This window comes from Podarcis melisellensis (genome assembly GCF_964234715.1).
Source record: "Podarcis melisellensis genome assembly, chromosome: 8".
In the NCBI taxonomy this organism is placed as follows: domain Eukaryota; kingdom Metazoa; phylum Chordata; class Lepidosauria; order Squamata; family Lacertidae; genus Podarcis; species Podarcis melisellensis.
Genome location: NC_138540.1, coordinates 60,994,573 through 61,008,051, shown reverse-complemented (window position 1 = coordinate 61,008,051; position 13,479 = coordinate 60,994,573). Strand labels below are relative to the sequence as shown.

General features: G+C 43.4%; 1 protein-coding gene across 3 annotated transcripts in view; it reads left to right on the top strand.

Moving 5' to 3' along the window:
- Nucleotides 1-13,479, top strand: part of CSMD2 (CUB and Sushi multiple domains 2) — a 489,690-nt gene that overhangs the window by 68,854 nt on the left and 407,357 nt on the right. The gene's annotated exons all lie outside the window — the stretch shown is intronic.

Below are 13,479 nucleotides of genomic sequence, written 5' to 3'. Positions count from 1 at the left end.
GGTTTTCAAGAGATGCCTGAAAGTCAAAAGCAAGGATGCCTGTGAAATCTCTGCTGGAAGAATGTTACCCAAGAATGGGGCTAACAGCACTAAATCCCTGATTTCTGCGTGAAGTCTGCCTCCTGTAACAACTAGCAATGCTTCAGCTGGTCTAAGTGATCAAACTGGAATATAAGAGGTCGCGCTGGGATATATCAAGCTGAGATGTATGTAGTCAGGAAAGGTTTGGCTTCTTGGACTTTGGTTTCCACTTCCTGGAGGAAGGACTTCTGGGTAGAGATGGGCTGCATGCTGCATCTCACAGCAGCTGGCAATAATGTGTTTGCTAAGAGTCTCATAAACCTGATTAGGAGATAGTGGTAAAGGACAGGAAACTATAAGAAGGAAGCAGCTTGTGGTGTTAGTTTTCTCTGTACTAATGCACAGAGTATGGGAAACAAGCAAGAAGAATTGGAGCTTTTAATACAGGATGGCAAATATGACCTGGTAGGCACTACTGAAACCTGGTGGGATGAGACTCATGACTGGAATATATGAATCGAGGGGTATAACCTGTTTAAAAGGAAGAAACCAAACAAGAAGGAAGGAGGAGTAGCATTATATGTAAAGGATGCGTACACTTGTGAAAAGATCCATGACCTGGAGCACAGAAGGCAGATTGACAGTATATGGAGGAAAATTGTAGGAGATGGAAACAACATTGACATTACTGTGTCACCTCCAAGCCAGACTGAAGAATTAGATAATGCCTTCCTAGGCCAGATTATCAGTCTTTCAAAACGGAGAAATATAGTAGTCATAGGAGACTTCAATAAACCTGATATCTGTTGGAACTCAAACTCTGCCAAGAATGTTAGATCCAACAAATTCCTAAATTTCCCCACTGACAGTTTCATTTACCAGAAGGTGGAAGAAGCAACAAAGGGAACATCTATCTTGGACTTGGTCCTCACTAAAAGGGAGGGTCCTCAACAAAAGAGAGAGACTGATCGATGAAGTGGAAGTACTGCAAACCATGGGAAGAATTGATCATGTACTCTTGGGTGTCATGATACAGAGGAAAGAGAAAACTGAGTGTAATTGGATGTGCACTCTTGTCTTTAAAAAGCTTCAAAAAGCTGAAAGAACTACTGGGTAAGATCCCATGATCAGACATACTACCAGCCCCATGATCCTCAGCGGGCAATGATTCCACACAGGCCATTTGCTACTGAGTGTGCAACCACTTGGGGAAGAAGGGGCCAGGGGGAAAAGAGTGTTGGCTAAATTAAATTAAGTTTTCTAAGTGCTTGTACTGAACACATGAAAGAGCGGTTTTGAGCATGGCGTATGGATCACTTGAAGAGAACAGTTTGTTGTTTGGGACTAGCAGCAGGATGCTCACACATTCCTTGTCAGTACACCAGCCCCCTACTTTGTTTCTTGGTTCTTTCCTCAGAGTTTAACAAAAGAACGTTAATAATAATAATAATAATAATAATAATAATAATAATAATTTATATCCTGCCCTCCCCAGCCGAAGCCGGGCTCAGGGCGGCTAACAACAATAAAATAATACAACATTCCAAAATCATTTCATTATAAAATTAATTCAAATCAAATTGATGGCAACCATTGGGCTAGAGTTCTGTGAAGATTGCCAAAGGAGGGAGTCAGGCTGTGCCCTGGCCAAAGGCTGGTGGAACAGCTCTGTCTTGCAGGCCCTGCGGAAAGATGTCAAGTCCTGCAGGGCCCTAGTCTCTTGTGACAGAGCATTTCACCAGATCGGAGCCACAGCCGAAAAAGCCCTGGCTCTAGTTGAGGCCAGCCTAACCTCTCTGTGGCCTGGGACCTTCAAGATGTTTTTGTTTGAAGACCGTTTATGCCAAGTTTATTACACAACTGCATTTGATTTGCATTTCATTCAGATTGCAGAGTTTCCTAGTGTGAGACTCCATGTATAGTCCAGCAGATGATTTCCAAATATGTGTGGCTGTAGCTCAGTAGTGAATCCCATGCTTTATGTGCAGAGGTTCCAGCCCCAGTCTTTGACACCCCTGTCTACATGGACCTCAGGCAGCAGAGCTGGAAGACTTCCTGACACCTTAGATAATTGCTGCCTATCAATAGTTTGACAGTGTTGGTGTGAGATGGGCCACATGTCCACTTTGTACAGTAATCTGAGGAGCAGCATCCTGAAAAGGTCCAGGTGGAAGCTGCAGACTGCCTTTAGAAGGAAAATTTCATTGAAGAACTGAGTATTTTCAGTCCTCTTGGCGCATCCTCATGCCTTGGCTCCCTAGCCGATGGAGATCTCACTATGACAAAAACTTCAGAACCAAGCAAAAGCTATGATAATGGAGGGCCATGATCTCCCATCATTGATTTGAGGCAGGAATTAACTGGGTGGATTTCTGTGTGACCCAATTATGTGCACAAGGTCAGATGTTGACAACTTTTAATGGTCCCCTCTGGCCTTGAAGTACTCTGAAAGTTATCATGTGTTACATTATACAGTAAGCCATTTGCTCTCTGGTGTAACTTCAGAACAAGTCCCACAACCTTTGAGTGTCTCTGTTAGCTCAACCGGAAGAATCTGGGTTAAAGAAGCAGAAGTTACAGTGGAAACCAGCTGCTCTGCTGGTGTGAGAGATGAGCAGAGCAGTGCCAGTAAATAAATTATACCTTTTGCTTATGACAATGGAGCATTCACTTCCATTCTTTTTATTATCTTTAAGATCAAGTTTGTGCAAATTTCTTACTTTATTACTTAATTCCTAAAAGAGAAGAGCTGTAGCTCAGTTTTACAGCATCTGCTTTGCATGCAGGAAGTCTCAGTTTAATCCCAAACATCTCCAGTTAGGGCTGGGAAAGCCCCTGACTGAAATCCTTGAGAGCCACAGCCAGTAAATGTACTAGACCAGGCATCCCCAAACTCGGCCCTCCAGATGTTTTGGGACTACAATTCCTATCATCCCTGACCACTGGTCCTGTTAGCTAGGGATCATGGGAGTTGAAGTCCCAAAACATCTGGCACCTTATTCTAAGAAGGCCTTTGGTGGTATTCAACACTGAAAATAATAATAATAATGGAATTTATATATCACCCTAGACTCTCAGGGCGGTTCACAGAAGAAAATCAAAATAGAAAACCACAAAATATATAATCAAAATAAAAACAACAACCCACATCCCCCAACAATGAAGTCTAGTTTCCTTTTGAGTGAGGTACAGTAATGAAGAGGGACGTGGGTGGCGCTGTGGGTTAAACCACAGAGCCTAGGACTTGCCCATCAGAAGGTTGGCGGTTCGAATCCCTGCAATGAGGTGAGCTCCTGTTGCTTGCTCCCTGCTCCTGCCAACCTAGCAGTTCGAAAGCACATCAAAGTGCAAGTAGATAAATAGGTACCACTTGAGCGGGAAGGTAAATGGCATTTCCGTCCTCTGCTCTGGTTAGCCAGAAGCAGCTTAGTCATGCTGGCCACATGACCCGGAAGCTGTACGCTGGCTCCCTCAGCTAATAAAGCGAGATGAGCGCCGCAACCCCAGAGTCGGCCATGACTGGACTTAATGGTCAGGGGTCCCTTTACCTTTACCTTACAGTAATGAAGATGCCCAGTGTCTTTTTGCTACATTTCTTACTCTCAGATATAGAAGCAGATTGGAAGTAAGGGGACTCATAAAAACAAGGTGGAAACCCACCAAATCTTACATTGGATTCTCATCATCAACAACTAATAATCAGCTCCCAGTCAGTGAACATAAACTCATCAGCACTGAGCATTAGCAACTAATCAGCAGGAACACCTGGTCATCCTTGTTCTTCAGCAAACATTTTGACTAATTCTCTTGAAGAACATTGGCAATGAGAGTCTCCCAAGCATTGAAGAGGACAGATGGGAAGTAAAGATGCTCATTCAAAAGAGGCATTCTTGAATATGTGCTTTCAGTGACCCTCGTTCATATGGAACTGATTGGACTTTGAAACTCACTTGGGGTTATGTAGTTGGGTTTAGTTATTCCCTTGTTTTATTGAACCAACCATAACCAAGCTGTGAAGTTGTTTATGGTATGTGAGTTTCCATATTAACAAAATGAGCATGGCCTCCTAATTTTTCACCTGTTTTGGTGACAGGGAGCCCCGTGCACTAGCTGGCTGCTTGTAGGTGACTTAAATCACTTTTAAAGAACAACAAGAGTAACATGCACTGCCCCCGGCCCCAACCTGCAAAACCACTGAGGTGAATGTCAGTGATGGTGCTACCAGAAGACCAGCCCCTTAGTGCCATGCCAGTCACTCCTGAAGAGAAGGCAGGCAGGCAGAGTTTAGCTAAGCACACAAACTTCAAATTAACTTGCAATCGATCATGGTTTGAATTACAATAATATTAGCTAGGGGCCATGTAAGGCTTGGTGCACATCCAGTCTTTTCAAACCCATCAGGTTCACTTTCTAAACTGTCATATATTTGTGACAGCACAACTTAAAGCAAAATGTATTTTAAAATATCTCTTTGGGGTTTTTTTTCCCCTGAAGGGGGAAACCTTTGTGTATCCCCATGTTAACCCTAATCCTCTATGTGGTTACCTGGAAGTTCCATTAGCTTAAATGAAACAGACAGAGCAATCGAAACTATAGGCATGATTTATGTCTGCTGGCAAGATCCCAACTTAAAAACTTCATTCAAACCCTGTTCAGAATCATCTAGGAGGGTCTGATGCCAGCAGAAATCACCTGAGCCCAGTGGAGGAAACACAAAGTTTCATACAGCACCCACAGCAACACCACTGATGTCACAGAATCAGCACACACTGCTCACTCGGCATGCACAGCACCCCCACCACACACAATCATGAATGAACATGGACAAACACCCTCCAGGTACAAACAGGTATATATGGCACAGCCAGTACACATATACAAACAGCAAGACCAAGCAGAATATTAAACAGACAAAGACCTGCCCAAAGTCCCTAGTGCCCAGTGATGGCAGTCTCTCGCACACAGGCCAAGGAACAAACACCACAGATGGGGAGCCATTAAAGTAAGGTTTGCTGCAAGCATGGAAGGCGATGCAGCCCCCAAATGGCACAGCAGCTCAGAGCAGAGACAGGCAAATCAAACACCCTCTCTCACAGCAGGTCTTGACAAACGTTCATCAAATTCTGCTGCAGGGGACCAGAATGGCTGCAAGAGGGGGTGACTGTGCTGCAAACCCTCTGTAAGAAGGTTGCTATTGTCTGCAGCTGTATCTTCCCAATGCCCCCCACAGTGTGTTGTCAGTGCCAAGTTTAAGTGGTCAATCTCCCCACTTCCCCCTCTTCCTTTTTGAGGGTATGGTGATGCTGAGCAGATCCTGTGGGCACTGACAGCATGCATCTATGCCAGCATAGGTTTTCCTCTGCTGGATGGGTGATCTCTCTCTCTCTCATATATACCAGTATGTATATACACATACCAGAAGACCTGGGGCTTTAGTTTCCTAGTAAATATACTTAAGATTGCAGCTTTAGTTGATGTCCCATCCTGAAAAATGAATTTTAAAAAGAGTTTAACCCATGTCTCATTGTTCTGTGCTTTATCAGCATTTTGATTTTGGTTCTACTAATATTTTTTTCTGCATCCTTTCTTTATAAAACTTTTTTAAAAACGAAAAAAACTCACAGCTGTTGCCAATACAGAATTTTTGTTTCTTTTCTAAGCTATCAATTTTACGTGCCCCCCCAACTTCCTCTCTCTGCTTTCCAAATGTACTCCATTCATCATCTGCCTGCTAGCCTTGAAGATGGATGACTGTACATCATTTATCAAAGCTCATGCCACCAACTTGCTGGCCAGAAAAGGGGAGCAGGGGAGGACTATAGAGGAAAGTTTCTGGAAGGAAAGATGAACAGGTCCATCGATGAAACATGCTCCAGTCAAGTGTATAGGATGAAGCCCCATCTGCATTTGATTTCTTCTTTTTAATGGAGAAGGTTGCTCTTTGGAGCAGAAATGTGGCAGAAAGGAGAAAGTGCATATCCCTTTTCAAAGATTGTTTTTCAGGTTATAATTTCCCTGCCCCAAATGCTTTCCTTCTGTGCATCTCCTTTTCCTGCATAGGGATGGGGGAGAAATTTGATGTAGTTTGCATTTAAAGGTGAACTTACCTAATTTACACTTTGAATTGAAACATAGGCAACTTTTGAAATTCACACTTCTCTGAATTTTGCAATGCAGTTCTTAAGCTAAGTAATGTGTACAAAAGTGAATATACATTGCTGGTAAAGTGCACATAAAAATGCATGTTTTTGCAAAAAGGTACAAAATGTGTTATGTTATGCGAAATTGGCAAAAAAAGTGTATATTAAGCAAAATTACCTATGTAAAATTAGGATAAATTAGCACTGAAATGCAGATTGACCTTGATGAGAACTGAATTCAGGATTGGAAAAATGAGAAACTGAGAATCTTAAATTGGCTCAGGGGAAGATGTCATGAAGTAACTCTCCTTCAAGAGAACCTTTTTGGGGTTAGGAAGAAAACAAGGGAGACAGTCTGGGTAGGTTGCAAAGCACTTGATACATTTTAATGAGGAAACAAACACACAAAGACACACACAGCATTGTCAACCACCGTGCAGCCATATGGTAAACTCAATCCTGCACACACCAAGATTCTAAAGAATTTCTAAAGTCCCCTTTACACAAGGCAGAAAAACATAAACCTCTACATATGAGGTCCACTCAGCTCTTTGAATGACACATATTAGTAAATGTTTCACTTTAGATTTAGTTTCTAACAGGAGCGCACCCGCTCAGAGTGCCAGCCAGCCAGCCAGCCAGCCAGCCAGTCAGCCATTCCCTTTTCCAGGTTACTCCACTCTGTTCTTCCCACCCATTCCCCATTTTTCTTTTCCAATTGACTTTCCACATTCCATGGCTACTTAGCACGCTCCATCTTCCTTGGACTGTTTGAGGGCATAGTTCCTCCTCATACACTTAAGATTAGTTGTTCTTTTTTCCTTTTTGATACGTTTGCAGTCTCAGGTTCCCCAGGCATGCATTTACCTGCTCTCGTTCCCTTATTCCCTTGCTTTGGTTTCTTTCCGTTGCCAATCACCACCTGACACCTGAAGAAGGAAATGATGGAGCCATATAAATTGAGGTTGGAACAAGAGCCTATGTTTTGATATCCCTTCTCCCTTGTTGTCCATGTTCTGATTATGGACCCTGACATCAAAGAGGAAACATTTGCTAGCACTGCTACTGTAAGATTAGAGGAAACAGTAGAATCTCTTATCCATTATTCAGTGAGCATCTGTTGGCATTCGTGTGCTGTTCAATGGCAGCCGCTGAGCCCGGTGCCAGAAACATACATCATTTGTTAATGGAGAAATGCCCTCATCAGATCTGCGAATGAGTGCTATTGGCTTTAAAAGCGTCTTAAATGCTTTTGCAGCTGTAAAACTTGGCCTCCTCAGCAGTGTGATCAACCGATGAGAGACATAATTTTATTATTGTTGTCATTATTGTTAAACAAAACTTTTATTGTGTGATTGTGTGAAGGGAGGATCAATTATTAACCAGGTTGGTCAGTGTAAAGATCATTGGCAAATTACCTGTTTACTTGTTTGATTAATCTTGTAGTTATTCTTGCAAGAAAATTGGGCTTCAATGATTTTCAGTTGTATGTGCTGAAACCTTGAAAGTTTTCAAGGATAGCCCCAGATAGAGTCCACTGGAATCATATAATCAAGAGGTTAGTAGAGGATGCACGACTGTAACTAAGCCATTTCAGGAACGGCAGTAGCTACTGAACCAGCCATAGCTGGGTAAAGGTGCTTCATGACATTGGAGACAGCTGGGCTCCAAAAAACACCAGTGACTCCAAGAGCACCTGCAAGCTATAAACCTGCTTGCTCAGCAGGAGTGCAACACTATCCATAGCAGGCTGTCTACCCAATGCATGTACTTTTTAGTTTGGAGAAAAAGGTGAGTAAGAGGCAACATGATAGATGTTGTAAAATTAAGCATGAGGTGGAGAAAGCAGAGAAAAACTTTTCTCCCTCTCAGTGATGGAATTTGTGTTCCTATAGTGAAACTGAATGTTGGAAGATTTGGGACAGATAAAAGAAAGTACTCCTTCATGCAGGTCATAGTTAATCAACTTGGATGGCTTTAAAAGAGGATTAGACCAATTGATGGCAAGTAACCATGATGACTAAAGGGACACAGGTGGCGCTGTGGTCTAAACCACAGAGCCTAGGGCTTGCCGATCAGAAGGTCAGCGGTTCGAATCCCTGTGACGGGGTGAGCTCCTGTTGTTCGGTCCCTGCTCCTGCCCACCTAGCAGTTTGAAAGCATGTCAAAGTGCAAGTAGATAAATAGGTACTGCTCCGGCGGGATGGTAAACGGCGTTTCCATGCACTGCTCTGGTTCGCCAGAAGTGGCTTAGCCATGCTGGCCACATGACCCAGAAAAAACTGTCTGCGGACAAACGCCTGCTCCCTTAGCCTATAGAGTGAGATGAGCGCTGCAACCCCAGTGTTGTCTGCAACTTGACCTAACGGTCAGGGGTATCTTTACCTTTACCTTTAACCGTGATGTCTATGCTCTGCCTCCATGGTTAGAGGCGAAAATGCCTTTGAATGCCAATTGTTGGCATCATTTGCACTTCCATTTTTGAAAAGGTTTTAAAGGCTGCAAGATCCATGATGGATCTTGCACACCATGTCTGTTTTGGCTTTTAGGTACTGCAGGATCTGGGAAAGTTCCCAGGAACAGTAGGAGTTGACTCAACAAAGCCCAGCTGAGTCCTTTTATCCACAAGCGGGGCTGCACTCTTAGAATTCTGGGTCCATGCTGCGTGCTTTGTCACCAGGGAATCCCTTGGATTGTGTGCTCTCTGCCTTCATCTTTGGGAACTTTGAAGAAACAGTTGTGCTTCTTGAATGGTCAGTTGTTGCTGCCAAGTTTGCCCTCCACAGAATGCTGCTGCTCTAATAGTGTGTTTGGGTTCTTCAGGGGCTATGAGACCTCTTCAGCAGATGATGTGAATCTGGGTCGGAATCAGAGAGGTCTGGGTTGTAATCCTGTGAAATTTCCCCACTATAGATTTGGAATGACATCATGGTCAGCCTTCAGTAGCCCATGTGGATGTAGATTCATGATGAGCAAGGGGGCCTGGGTTCAGCACAGTTCATCTGGCAATCCTTTGAGTTCCTTGCTAAGCTGGAGACTGAATCTTTACCTCTCCAGTTAAAATGAAATCTTTCTGTGCTATGGATCACTTCATTACTTAACTTGGCTTGCAACCTCTGCAGAATATACAAAATAGCTGTATTCAGGGAAATTATATGTGTCTGCATTAGCTTTTCTGAAATACCAATCTTGCTGTGCTGGAGGGATGTGGGGATTTTATTGTTTGTCATGTTGCATTGGCTTGCCGGGAGTTAAATGCACTTAACATCTGTGTGCTGCTGTTGGAAAATAATAAACTATGCACTGTTTGTCTCCCGCACATATTCACCTGAGAAAGGTCAGGTAATCAGAGGTCCTGTCATATCACCTTAGGGAAGTTCTGAATATTTATATATGACTTTGACTCCTGCTACTGCACAAGGCAAGAGACAGGAAGCACAGTCAATGTTGGTCTGGGGAAAATGATTCGGCACTTTTCTGCAATGGTGAAAAATTTGAGAGTGCATGAAATCAGGCTTTATTTTTCTTATTTGTAAAAAACAGGTGTTTAGCACCCTCCACTTTAGCCAAAGCTTCCAAGGTAGCTGACACTTTTCAAGAACAATTTAGCACAACAGAACTGCAATTAAAGTCATAGTGGGAGAACCACGAAATGAACATAAACCCAGCATAAAAATATGAAAATTAAAACCAGAAGCTCTCAAACTTTATATATTAAATGTATGGGGAAAAGGTTGTCACCTAGCTCTGAAAAGATAGCAAAGGTAGCTAGATACCAGCTGAGTGTTCCTAGAGTGAGCATTCTACAGCTGGGGCACTACCACAGAGAAGGCTCTGTCTCTATAGCCATGCACCACACAATAACAGGTAACAGTAAGGCTGCATAGGACTCTGAATTGTACCTGGAAACAACTTGAAAGCTAATGAAAGATCTCTCTCAATTAGTTCCAGCCACCTGGAATATATCTAAAAGTAACTCTAAATTTGTTTGATGTATTCTGCTCCAACTATAGCCACTTGGTAGGCTCGACACTGAGCTCTAACCTGTGTCTGGTCACATTCAGAATGAGTTTTCCACCACCAATGCTCTAGCCGTCTCAGCAATTGTTTCATCGCCCTCAGCCCTGGAGAAAACCATGGGGCTGTCCGGGCTCAATGCAATCGGAGAGGGCGCTTCACTAGCCCTGGTTAACTCCGCATTCCAGTGGGCCACCAGGGAAACTGCAGTTACAAGTAGCAGCATCAGCGCTGGTGTTGCCCTTCTGGCCACCAGGTCAGATCCTTTGCAATGCCTGGGACCTAGCATCCAGTGTGTATGTGTGGGGCAGTGGCTGCCACCAAAAAACCGTGGAGAATATTTATAGAAAATTCTGCTAAGTGGTCTTTTTTTCTGGGAGGAAAGGGGCTGAGGAACTTCTCGGAATTCCAGCCCCACCCAAAAACATGTATTTCATGACATTTTTGGCTCAGTTCCAATCTCAACTATGCCCAAGGTGTAACATGACAGCTTAAGGATGGTGAAAGGTAGCAGAAACACAAGTTTTTGTTTATTAGATTTCCGTACCTCAGCACTGATTACCTGGCAGAACACAGTTTTACTGGTTGTGCCAGTCAAATGCTGGCTGGCAACCCTAATTATTTTTGTCAATTGTCTGGGAGCAAAATCTCCCCTCCTCCAAACATTCTGATTTGTAATTTATCTTCATCTGCCCCTGCCTCTAGCCTTTGTTAGCCATTTAACCTTCCAGTACCATATTTTTCCTCATCAGTCAATGGAAGCACCCGACTCCCGAACTCTGAGGTGTCACTGTGCTTGAAGGTTTGCAAAAAAACCAAAGACCCTCAAAGTGGTATGAAAGAATGTATTTTTAGCTTCTCCCTTCTCCTTTTGAAAGGAAGGGTCTCCCTAATGCTGACCCCAAATGCTTGCCGCTAGCAGATTTTGCAAATTGCTGCTTCCACACTTAAAAAAGAGAGAGAGAAAGCAGAACAGCTACTCTGTTGTGGTGAATGAATGGGGATTTAGATCATTTTATAAATGTCTCTGTTCCTCTTACAGCCATAAAAATGAATTGTGTTATATAAACACACATACCTGATGATCATTTTGACCTTCAATTAGTGTGGTTAATGAGAGAGACGGCTTGTTGGAGGAGAAAAATAGAACAGGAGATGCAAAATTACTGTTAAAAAGGGCTTGAGAGGAATTATGTTGATGGGTAATGGAAATGGAAGCATAGACTGTAACACAGGCTGTGTATGCTAGAAAAACTGGAATTCTGCACTAAGCAGGGCACAATTCTGCAATGGTGCCCAAAATGCTGGTAAATTCCAGATTGGATTATTGCAATGCACTCTACTTGGGGCTGCCCTTGAAGACGACCCAGAAACTTCAACAGGTCCAAAATGCGGCAGCAAAATTATTGGCAGAGGTTGCTTTTAGAACTCATATAGCCCTTTGTTCTAAAACAGCCACATTGACTGCCAACTCATTTTTGGGCCCAGTTCAAGGCGTTGACATTAGTGTTCAAAGCCCTAAATGACTTAGGCCCCAGATATCTGAAAGACCACCTCCTTCCATACAAACTCAAATATGATCATTTTTTATTCTGAAAAGATGGAGATACCAGGGAGTGGGAGTAGATGTAGACCCCTCCCCAATAGTATTCAGAACTGCACCATTTGCAAGGCTGCTGCAGAGCTAGTCCTGAAACTGGCAAAAGGGGTGGGGTCAGGAGCAAGTAGGTAGTCCAGGTCAGGTGAACGTTAAGATCCAGAGCACCAACCAAATTTCTGAGGGGCCAGTGGCTGGTTCATAGTCAAGCTCAGACAGTTGGTCAGATGGTATGACAAGGCACAGGAGTCTAGAACAGCTACAACTTCAGACGAGTTGCGTAAACTGAGGAATCAAACCCAAGGCAATGTTTATATAAGGCCAGCTGGACTCCTATTTGCTCCCCAGATCACCTGGTCTGGCTGGGCCCAATGAGTAGCAGTACCCCCCTCTGCCCATTATCTAGGTGGCACAACAGTGTCCCAGAAATCATGTCAATAGCTTCTTTCACCTGACAATTGGCCTGGTGGTACAGGGGATAAGGAACCTGGCTCTTGCTGCCAGAATCTCTGATGTGAGCTCCCTGGAAACTTACATCACCTTAGTTTTTCCTATATAAGTGAATGGCAGCCAATCCTTCCTTTGGCGAATGGCAGAATGGAGACATTGGGGCACAGCATGCCTACTGCCCCTGACAGTGGATGGTCTGACCAACAGGTCCATTTGGAGAAGCAGGCTAAGGCCCTGTATATCATACTACAGGCATCTAGCATTTATTGACAGTCTTAAATGTTGTGGGAGGCATGTGTAGGCCTGCTTTTGGGGGAAGAATTGTAGCTCACTGGTAGAGTACATGCTTTCTGTGCAGAAAGCCCCAGGTCCCAGTCCCTGCCATCTGCTGGTAGGGCTTGGGATAGGAGAGACTCCTGTCTTGAAACCTTGTACAGCTGTTGCCAGTCAGTGTGGATCAGATTAAGCAAGATGAACCCATTGGATTGAGTTGGAATAAAGCAGCTCCCTATGTTCTGTTGCAGGATGATGGTGACCGGCTCTGAATTTCTCCCTCTCCCTTTCTTTGCCTGCCAAACATAAAGGGTCTCTAGCTGGTAAATAATATGTGCTATTCCCCAGTGATGTAATTGCTTCTTAAATGGAGAAACATGAGCACAGATGCAACGGGGTTTCTGAATGGGCATCACTAAAGTAAAAGGGGTGAGGTTACAAGGGCAAAACCAACTGTCCGTGTAAGAGATGATTTGATTTCCCTCCCACTACTGACACCACTCCTTTGGCTTTTAAGCAATACAGATGGTTAATATTGTATTATCATTGCATATAACTGGAGTTCTATAATATATCAGAGACAGAGACTGTGTAATAGAGAAGTTCAGTTATTTCTCAATAAAAGATTATACCAGCATAGATGTATGCATATTTTTGTTTCATATATTATGTGGGGAGAATGGGAGTGTATGCAGGGATGTACACACACAGTAGTCGTGACTTTCAGAGTTTCCCAAAGGAGGCACCTCTTTAGCTGCTATATTTCCCTTTTATCAAAATTAATGGCCGCCTACGAGAAGCAATGCAATCTTAGTAGATCATTGGAGATACAATGAAATTGTGGAGTGCTATTGCTAGAGATATCAAATTGCTAGAGATATCAAATGGAGAACTGACAAATCTTTTGCACCCATTGACTTTAATTCATTGCTGCTGCTGGGCTCTCTAAGGGGAGGGAAGAACAATGCAGCTTTGAGAAGC